The following is an 11,545-nucleotide window of genomic DNA, read 5'->3' on the forward strand; positions in this document are numbered from 1 at the left end:
TACAATGTTCATGATATTCCACACCATACATGCCCTCCATGAGTAAAGGAGTAAACATATAACAACCATCCAAACAGTCACATTACTTGCAGGGTATAATACAAGATTAACAGTGCTGCACATTTTCCCCATTGAAAAGGCATAAAATACATTTGTGCATCTTACTTCATTTCTCCATTTTTCTCCTATGTAGGGCGGTCCCAGGTCTAATATGGTAGTGCAAGTGAGTGGGCACAGTAAGTAAGTGTGGGGTGTGAGTACATCATATCTGAGGTGTGGTCTGTGTGTCAGCCTTGTCTGTCACTTCAGGCGATGACTGTGATTTTTGAATCCAGGTTAAAAATGGCTCCCAGATATTTCGAAGACTAGAAAAGGGAGGCATTAGTTCCCAAAATGTGCTCAACTGCATGTGGATTTGCAATGGGTAGGCTTAGTGCTAGAGACAGGAACAGTGCCAAAACACATGGACACATCAAATGTTTCCTTTTTTCCCAATGAGGCCAGCTGTGGACTTTAGACCCTAGCTCAGCTAGCAACTAGAGAAACCTAGCAAAAGGTCCAATTTTAAAACTAGACACCTAGGTGAATCCAGGGTGGGGTGCCTTGTGTGAATCTCACCAGTTTTTTTTACCCCGAATCCCTTGCAAACCTCACACAATTTAACTAAAGAAAAACACATGCTCCTCTCAATTCTGTAATGGAAAGTTCTGGAATATGAGGGGAGCCACAAATGTTTTTCCACCCAGCATTCCCCAAGTCTCCTAATAAAATAGGTTCCTCTATTGTGTGGAATTGCCTAGTGCCCACGACAGGAAACGGCCCAAAACCCAACATGGATACTCCACATTTTTCCAATCAAAACTGGCCCTTGTTTTTGCAAAGTAGGTAGCTGTGAATTTAGGGACCCTAACTCAGCTGGCACATAGGGAAGCCTAGCAAACTTGCATATTTTCTAAAACTAGACACCTGTGGGAAGGCTTGCGTGGCTCTCAGCTGGTTTTGTTACTCAGAATCCCTTGCAACCCTCAAACTTTGACCAAAAAAACACATTTTCCTCACATTTCTGCGATGGAAAGTTCTGGAACCTGCAGGAAGCCACAACAATTCTTCCACACAACAGTCCCTGAAGTCTCCAGATAAAAGTAGATCCTCACTTGTGTGGTTAGGTCTAGTACCCACAACAGGAAAAGGCCCAAAGCTCATAATGGATACATCATATTTTCCTACTCAAAACTGACCCTTTTTGCCAAGTGGGTAGCTCTAGGTTTTAGGTCCCTAGTTCAGCCGGGTCCTAGGGAATCCTAGCACACCTGCACATTTTTTAAAAGTAGACACCTGGGGGAACCTAGCTTGTTTTTTTTAACCAGAATGCCATGCAAAACCCAAACTTTATCTTAAAAAACACATTTTCCTCATATTTCTATGCTGGAAAGTTGTGGAATCTGCAGAAAGCCACAAACTTTCTTCCACCCAGCGTTCCCCTAAGTCTCCTGATAGAAATGGTACCTCACGTTTGTGGGTTGGCCTACTGCCTGTGACAGGAAATGGCCCAAAACAAAACATGGATACATTATATTTTCCCACCCAAAACTGACCCTTTTTTTGCAAAGTGGGTAGCTGTAGATTGTGGGACCTAGCTCAGCTGGAGCATAGGGAAACATAGCAAACTTTTTTGAAAACTAGACAACTGGGCAAATCCAGGGTGGGGTGAGTTGCGTGGCTCTCACCTGTGTGTTTTTTTTAACCAGAATCCCTTGCAAACCTGAAACTTTAACTAAACAAACACATTTTCCCCACATTTTTTTGATGGAAAGTTCTGAAATCTGTGAGGAGCCTCAAATTTCCTTCCACACAGCATTCCTCCAAGTCTCCGAATCAAAATAGTACCTCACTTGACGGGTTAGGCATAGGGGTTAGCCATGGTGCCTGCAACGGAAAACAGCCCAAAACGCAACAAAGACACATCACATTTTTCCACTCAAAATTGACCTTTTATTTTTAAAGTGGGTAGCCGAGGATTTTGGTCCCTAGCTCAGCTGACATCTAGAAAAACCTAGCACATTTGTAAATTTTTGGAAAATAGACATGTGGGGGAATCCAGGGCAAGGTGACTTGCATGCCTCTCAAAGTTTTTTTTTACCCTGAATCCCTTGCAAACCTTACAGTTTAATAACAAAAAATGTTCTTGCATTACTGTGATGGAAAGTTCAGGAATATGTGAGGAGGCACTAACTTCCTTCCACCTAGCGTTTCTCCAATTGTCCCAATAAAAGTGATTCCTCACTTGTGTGGATTGGCCTCCTGCCCACAACAGGAAACAGCCCAAAATGCAACATTATATTTTCCCATTAAAGGCTCAGGAGGACTTATCTTTCTTGTACTTTTAGTTCAGTCATTTTGCAGCAGAAGCCCTCTTCTGGTAGGATTTGGATAATGAGCGGCAAAGTGACTAGAAAAAATTCAGTTGAAAATTGACATATTCAATTCCCTCCAATGCAAAGTAGTAGGTAGGGTGGTGTCAGAGGATGATATTTCCCAGACAATATGAGCATTTTTACATTTGAAAACTGTAGTAAATATTGAAGAGCAGAAAAGGCATTTTCAATAAGGAAAATAACTTTAGGATTTTGCTAACAGGGTATCCTTCTGTCAAAACATGATGGGTATTCAGTCTGCCAATATGTACATTATCATTGAATATAATGCACTTGTAATACGGTGGATAGAACTTCTGGCACTTTTTGACAGAAGATGAAGGTAGCTATCTGGTCACAAGTTTAATCTTTGTGAGTAGGGCTGGGTGTAGTGATCTGTGTGTCATCCTCACATTCTACCTATGTGTAATCCCCATGAAAACAAATCAATGGGACCGATTATGACTTTGGAGGTGTGGGAGCCAGACTGCCACGCCGCTGCCCTGCTCCCACACCACCAAAGCTGTGTGAGCACCACCCGTAAGATTACTAGTTTTCTCGTGTCTGGCTGGCGTTTCTTAGGCGGTTCCATGGCAGTGCCTCTGAAAAAGAACACTGCAATGGAAGCGTCAAAGGCAGTTTCTGCAAAGGCATGGACTCTGCAGTTTATTCTATGCAGGAACTGGGGTGCATGCACACATGTGACCCCTGCCTGCAGCCTATGGCCCTGGGGCAAAAGGGGGCACTGTAGGGCCCCTTTTGTTTCATTACCACCACAATTTTCATGGTGTACTCGCCACCATGAAAACCGTGGCAGAGAGGAAACTTGTAATGTGTTTGTTGGTGCTGCAGCAGCACTGCAATACATATTGCAGCCTCAAGACTGCGACACCACTGCCAGAGATCTCTTCTGATCAGTGGCAGTTGTGGTAGTCCAATAGCATTCCGGCCATCCCACTTGTAATTGGGAGGTCGGACCGCTGGGGAAGCGGTGCCCACACTGCCACCATGGCTACAGCAGTCCATTAGACCACTGTAGTCATAATTTGTCCCTAAGTCCTGATGAATATAGTGCAGGGGCCAGATGGACCTTTCTAATGCCTCCCCATGACAGCCTGCTTAGAGTCGGGAGTACTTGTTTTTCTTGTGCCTTTAGTGCACGCACTTATTTATCTATAAGACTGGTGACTAACATGATCCACTCCAAGATGGCCATCACAACCCTAACAGGCTCATGTGACCTTCGCTGACACATCACTATCTTTGTGTGTCTTAAGTGCGTTTGGAGTTTCGTGTGCAGTTGACAAAAAACGTATGTTGTGACTCAAAGCGGATGACTGCATCCGGTGTAAGTAGTATATAGACCCTCCTGTATGTGGAGTATTGTCTGAGTTTTTCTTGTAGCTGATCAATATGCACGATAGAACTGACTAGGGCTTTGATACCTCACTGTAGATACTTCATTTTGCTAACTCTGGCATATTGATTTGGTAAGACGGTTCAATCTGCACATTTTCGTTTAAGTGGTGAATGGTCAACCACTATTTTTTTGTTCCGTCTGTTTTGTCTTTGAACAGCGAGGTGTTTATGATGTAACTTTCCCTCTCTGGTAAGTTTATTGGTAGTTTACTGTATTTTACACTTGGTTTGGTACCCACTTTGTGTTATGTTTATTCACACTGTATGTTCGGATAGTGGTTTTGCACTTAGTGATTTTTCATGGTTGACAGTACACTGGGTGTTTTTTGTTGTTGGCAAGTGATGCACATTGTAAGTTTAAATATTCTTGAAGTGTACCAGTATGGATTTGACATTATTGTGTTGATTTAGTTTGATGTATGTCTTCAACACAGAGGGGCTCATTAGGATGGTGGGTGGAATCACGTCCGCCCGCCACCCTTACGGAGATGTGGACTACCCGACATAGTGTTGGGGGTCTCATTGGACAAATTACAAATTACAATGTGACCGCCACCGTTGCGGTCACATTGTCCAGGGTTTCCATTGCGGCAGGTGCTGCTGGCTTCAGCACCCCCCGTAATGGAGAAAAGGGATGTGTAACACAGTCCTGTACTACATAACAGGCACCATGCGGTGCCTGTGTCTTGGTACAGGGATCAGGTGCCCCACACCCATATTCAGGGCTCAGGAACATTCTTATTTGTTACTTTTAGTGCACTTACTGCACTAAATGCAACTTTTTCCACTGCATGAAAGCAAGATGGAGGTGTCAAACGAAATCTTGCTGAACCATTCCTCAGACAATGTGAGCAGATCTACATTTGAAAACTGTGGTACAAATTCTGAGGCAGACTCTCCTACGTTCCCTAGAAAATATATGTCCGGAAAGACTAAGGGGCTTCTTTAAAGTCCAGAGTATAGCTTGTTCTCTATCAGTGTGACAGAGTAAAGTACTACATCACTCTGGCGGAGTAACCTCACTCCGAATTTAGAGCTGTCTGCAGTCTCAGTGGAATCTTACACTGGCAGGAACTGCCATAATGACGATTCATGTCAATGCATTGAATGTATACCATGCAGCTCCATCAACGTGACAGTATCAAATGGCACACTTTTAATCTTTTTTTATTTTCAGAAACAAAATCCAAAGGTAGGATTTTCTTTTGAACATAAGAAAAGTAATGACCCCCTTGCCATGGAAGTTTTTTTCCCAGGGCTAAGGGGTCATTAAAATGTTTGTCATTTTACTTACTGTCATGTTTTGAATGCTTGTGTGTTAAAGTAAAAACTGGAAGTTTGTCCATCCACTCCAAATAGGGAAGAAGGACAAATGGGAAAACCTCTGATGACCCTTACTCCATCAGACCATCGGAGGAGAAGGTCAGCTAAAACTTAAAATGACTCCTCAGTCAGTTTCCCAGGACTTTACTTTTGAGTGGTATTGAATGAAGAGGTGGGATGCAAAGGCCTCATTGACATGGACACTGGGTACAGAAGTATTAACTATTTTAATACCTTTGAGACCAGAATTATGAATAGTCCTATGGAAAAAGCATAGGTCCTTAAACAGAATTCTCTTTTCTAGAGGAAGCCAATATAGTTTACGAATTTCTGCAGAAACTGGGTGGAATTTAGGAAGATCCATCACAAGTCTTGCTGCTGCATTTTGTACAAGTTACAGCTTGTGGATGGATCCCTTGTTGATGTCCAGGTAGAGAGCTTTACAATAATCCAACCCGGACAAAATCAAGGCAACAGCTGCCTGCTTTCGAGAAGAGAGAGAAATACATGGAAAAAATTTCCTCAGGATCCTGATAACGCCAAAACAGGTAGATGCAGTTCTGTTGATCAGGGGGTCAAAAGAGAGTGAGTTGTCTTCTAATACACAAATATTCTTTGCTGAAACAGCAGGGCAGGGGCATGGGCCACCAGGAGTGAGACCATATGGATTGTCGACTGCCAAAGATCAGGACTTCTGTTTTGTCCCCATTGAGTCGTAAGTTGTTGTCTACCATCCAAGCGACTGTTTTGCGACTGCAATTGCAGTCGCAAAACAGTTACGCATAGGCCTCTGACTCGCTATTAGGAAGGGACGCTCTTGGAACGCCCCTTCCTAATAGCGACTCGCTAATCCTATGTAGCGGGTCACAAAAAAATTGCAACTCCCTAAATAGGGTTAGTACATATCCCCAATTGTATTTTTCATGCGCAAAAGGTCGCAAACCTCTTTGCGCTTGCAAATTAGGGTCGTACATCTGTCCCCGAATCTTTCTATGTTCAATTTCTCTCACCAGAATTTAGTGGACGCTGTGTCTCTGAAGTCACATGGTTTTGGTTCCTTGTTTCTTAATTATGTTGAGGGGGCACCAGAAGGTCCAATGTTAAATAGGCTATCAATAATGCAACTGATATTTCAGGGAATATAAAAGGCCTTGGTTTTCGTGAACACTCAGCAAGCTAAGCAGATATCTCTTTTAGAAAGTATTACATTTGAGCTTAAGTTAAGATCAAGAGGGCCAGTCCTTTTCAAGGGAGATGAGTAGTGTTTACTTATCTTATGGCCCAGGACTGATTTGTTGCCTTGAGGAAAGTGTTAACGTTTTTCTAAATGTGCAACTTTGGGTGACATTATTTTTGAATACCAATGATTTTTATGACAAATATAGTTGTAATCAATGAATTATGACTATTTTAGTTAGGTATTTAGAAGTATGTTTATTAATGTAGTTTAATTGTGCCACATTTTTGCAGAGATACCGTTTTATTAAAGGGATGTTATTTTGGTGTTCTGTTCACCTTTGCTTCTGCTCATTACTCCTCCCTGCGTGTTTTCTCTCCACAAGTCTTCACAGAGCACAGGGCACTGTAACGTAACTGATTATTTTCCTTCGGTTGCATTTGTTGTGAATAGACTTGTCTTCATGTACTGAAAGTATCAACTTGACAAGGACCTTCCACTAGAAGTTCCAATGTGGACCTGCAAGCATACATTGGTGTATGGGTCTTTGTTTGAAAATGTTTCATATTGTGTTGTGCATCTCCAGAAAATGCTACTGTCGCTGCTGAAGCTGGTGGACTTTTCCACTTCCTTAGAAATGGGGTAGTGTTATATTTTTGTTAGTGAAAATATTTATTCGGATTTCCTCAATGTGCTTTTTACCAATTCATAAAATTTGTATAAAAACTTCTGATTTTGGAGGCTTTCCTCTTGCTTGTAGGGATGCTGTCCATTCCACTTTTTTTCTGCCTATTGGGTCTTACAATAATTCTGATTATTAACTACATAATATATAATATAATCTTAGCTTTAAGGACATATTTTTGCATTACTTTGTAATGCTTAATTTGAGACTTTTGTAATAAAACCCATTCACTTTTCTTCAATCTAGAACTCAGTGATTGTCAGTGCCCCTGGTACCTATTACTCTAATAATTTCTGTTTTGCCTAATGTTGAGGAGGGTGGTGACTCTTATTGCAAGATCAAGTAGTGCTGTTGCAAAACCTCTGAGGTAGATTTCAGTGGATCCAAACTATTGGGGTGCATTAGAATATTGGGGTTTGGCTCCAACAAAAGGTATGTTAAAAATAGGGCCTTGTCAGGATTTTGGGGTATATTAACAAAAGCTTTATCTCCAAAAAAGCGGAGATAAAACTATCACCCTATTTACAAGTGGGTGCTAACATGCATAATCGCATGTTAGCACCCTTTTTCCCAACGCCTCCCTTTGCATCTCTAATGAGATGCAAAGTGGGCATCACTGGGTGTACCCCGGATGGACAGCCTTGCAAATATCACTGATGTTCACATCGTGATATTTACAAGGCTGCCCAAGCATCTTAGCACACGTTAGTTTTTGGAGAAAACCACTAAAATGCAGACTTACCTATCCCCAACATTGGGGTGGATTATGCTGATACGACCCACAGTGTCGTATCGGTAAGGTTATCGCTGTTTTGCAGGTAAAATCGCTGGAAAACTAAAATTATCTCTAAGCACGGCCAGCGATAATTATCGCTGAACGTTGATAATATGCCCCCAAGTTTAGTAAATTAAAGGCGAAACCATGTAGTGTATTGATTGCTAATTTGATTAAAAAGGTTGTTTTACCATCCAGAGCAATTCCAATTCCCACCCCTTTGTTACCTAGGAATGTTCCATCAATAGATAAGAAAGCAGAAGAACAGATATTTAAATAAGTAGTGGGTGAGATTTGGTGGTGGTCGTTCTCAAGGCTGAATATAAAAAAATAATAGGGCCTATGTTGCAAGTGAAATTCATTTATAATCATAGAGTAAGGGGTTTCTAGCTGACAAAAGTATCCAAGAGCAATTTAAGATCACAATTGATAAGAACATGCTATATACGATTGAAAATTGCACACTGGAGTGCTACAAGCATTTAATTGAAGCACTTTTTTTACATTTAAAAGTGAACTGTAATCTCTCTTTAGTTACTTGCAGTGACAGATGTAGCATCTGTAAGGGTTGGTATGACTTAGAATGCCATGAAAATACTCAGATCCTTAAATAGATGAGGTAGAAAATAGGTAAATTATGAAGGACCAATGCTTAGTCAAAGAATGTAAAACACAAAAGAAGGCATACTAATTATTGTCAATGCAAAAAAAGTGAAGTTATTACAAGATGAACTGGAACAAAATGCAAGAAGTAAAATTACAGGGCATTCAAAAATCAGTTTGGCGCTTGTAAGTACTGAACTAACAATCTTTCCTGTGAATTTGGAGGCCGCAGTCTTGGAATCACAATGGATTGAATTTATTTCAAATCTTTATAAAATGTCTGCACCTGAACATGTTTCAGATTGTACTATTGATTACTGGAAGAGTGACCAACATATGTAGCTTCAGTAAGGAGGGGTAATTGCAGAAAGAATTATTCATTTGAGACCTTCACAAGCAGTCTGCCGGCAATATTATTTAAAGCAAACCCTTTTTGGTGAGCTGGAGTCTTCTTTAGGTGGGTTTCCTATTCAGGGAAAGTTCCAGAGTCATGGAGAGATGCAGTTATGAAGCCAATTCACAAGAAAGGTTAGCAAAGTGAACCAGGAAACTATAGATGGATTTCCCTTCTGGATACAATCGCAAATATTTATGTTCAAACTTTGTTAAACCTTGTAGAGTCTTGGGCCTTTGGAGCACAAAGGATTCAAGTAGAATCACTCAACAATTGATCATTGTATGGTACTTTGGGAACCTGTTAAGAAGTCAATAGAAGCAATTAGAATACTTTCTTGTTGCTTTGCAGACTTATGAGCTGTTTTTCACCTGGAAAACTGTGGCATCCCAAGGGAAGAGTTAAGATAATGGAAAGGTAAACAGGACATGCTGTTTATGACACAACATCTACATTCAAACAATTGGGTCCAGGTTGATTTAGATGGTATGGGTATTTTATCTGAAATAAATCCAGTCAGAAATAGATTAAGGCAAGAGTGTGTTACAGTACATCTATTATTTAGCCTTTTCTTCTCTGATTTACCTTTGGAATTGCAAGTACATCCCACTTTTCACCACAAATACGCGGCGTATTTGTCACTTGTCTCAGGTATGCAGACCATCTAGTTGCAATGGACTATATGCAGATAGGCTTGCAACAAGAACTGTATGCCATTCACTCCTATTGTAATAACACTAGACTAACAATATATTTGGAGAAGATTAGGACATTGATCATCTCCAAACACCCAAAGACATTTTTGTGTTTTTTAAATATTATTCCTTTGGAGCAAGTTGGGAATTACAAATATTTAGGTATATCATTTGCAAGTAACTTACAACTAGATAATCACATAGCTTTGCTACTTTAACTGCTTTAAATGATTTTATTGCCATTTCAGAGTGTCTGTGAAATCTCAAAACATTTCCATAACTGGACAATTAATACCACAGATGCAGAGGACTTACTTTACATCCGAGACTTAAAAGGAAACTGTTTGACAGTTTGTGTCTAAAAACTCTTTTTGTTCTCCCACAAAATGTAATGCTTCAAGCAGCCAGCAAGGACATTGGCTTACAATCTTGGTTATTATTACTGCAACTAGAACGTTAAGGTTTTTATTTAGGGTAGCAAATAGACAAGAAGGTAAATTCTTTACCCTAACTGTGAATGACTCAATGCTCATTTCTGAAGACCTAGCAAAATTGCTTATCAAATCTCGAAATGATAGCAGACATATTTAATATTGAAGATGTCTCACCTCTAAATAATTTGAAGAGTGGAGGGAACATTAATTAGAGACTACCATTTGTTAAAGGGTTCTGCATATTACTTTATTGAACATTTGGGTGAACAGGAAACCTTTCCAAATTTAACTTGGGTCCCAGACAGGCATATGCAGAGTACCATTCACAAACTCTGGATAGGAACTGACCCAAGCTGGAGAATATCTGGAATTAGAGTAAGAGTCACTGAGGACAATAGTTTCTGTCTGTGGGGATTACAAACAAATATTCTCTAGTCTATCTCTTTCTGGATTCTACTTTCTTTGTGGGTGAGCGGAAAAGGTTTCTTCGGTCACTCCTAGTGAAGTATGAAATCAAAACTAGAAAAAAGGTACAAGTCACATTATGCACAATGAAAACCTTAGACATGACAATTGCAATGCAAAATATGTTATGTTAATCAATAAAGATGAACGTTGAAGACTCAGATTTGAAATGTTTGAAAGTCCAAGAGATGTCTGCTTAAAGTGCCTTACTAGTCATTGCTCTTCAGTTGCTGTACTTTTAACTCCCTGACCCGCACCCCAATCATTACTCAGCATGGCCTATCCCGGCGGCGGATACTACCAGCAGCAGCAGGCACCCCAGCAGTATGGCGGCGCTCCAGGAGGACCTCAATGCGGTCAGCCTCAAGATCCCATGTATCAATATTTTGCTACTGTCTCTGGTCAGGATGGACAAATAGATGCGGATGAACCTCAAAGGTGCTTGACTCCGTCCGGCATTGCTGGTTCCTACAAACCCTTTAATCTGGAGACCTGCAGACTCATGATCTCAATGCTGGATAGAGATATGTCTGGCAAAATGGGCTTTAACGAATTCAAGGAACTTTGGGCAGCATTAAATGGTTGGAGGCAGAATTTCATTCATTTGATGCGGACTGAAGTGGAACAGTAGACTTTCCGGCGCTTCAGAGAGCCCTTGAAAGCATGAGATTTAGATTGAGTCCTCAAGCATTTAATGCTATTGCAAAAAGATACAGTAACAATGGAAGGATTACATTTGATGATTACGTTGCCTGCTGTGTCAAACTCCGATCTCTCACTGAAACTTTTCGAAGACGTGATCAAGCCCAACAAGGAGTAGTAACATTTTCATATGATGATTTCATACTGTGTGTTATGAGTATCTAACGTCGGACGATGGTGTGGATGAGCATGCATCACATTCCAGATTATGTCTAGATTCTAGGAAATTATTTCCAAATTGTTAAAATCTTGCTGCTTCATGTTAGGCATTTTATCAAGATTTTAGTGCTACGTGTACAATATATTCCTTCAATTTTATAAAACAAATATCAAATGGGGTTTTCGTATGTAAATTCCTTATATCCCTCGGCATATGACCTCCATTCCTTGGGTCGATTTTTCTTTTGTAATTACCTCGTTTGTTTTTTTATATTTTGTAGTTATTACTCCTTGTGTAGC

At 40.5% G+C, this 11,545-nt stretch overlaps 1 pseudogene; it reads left to right on the plus strand.

Moving 5' to 3' along the window:
• The first annotated feature begins 10,591 nt into the window (after positions 1–10,591).
• On the plus strand, positions 10,592–11,309 carry LOC144819976 (sorcin pseudogene; annotated as a pseudogene).
• The last annotated feature ends 236 nt before the right edge of the window (positions 11,310–11,545 follow it).

This window comes from Lissotriton helveticus, chromosome 2_1 (genome assembly GCF_964261635.1).
Source record: "Lissotriton helveticus chromosome 2_1, aLisHel1.1, whole genome shotgun sequence".
Classification (NCBI taxonomy): Eukaryota; Metazoa; Chordata; class Amphibia; order Caudata; family Salamandridae; genus Lissotriton; species Lissotriton helveticus.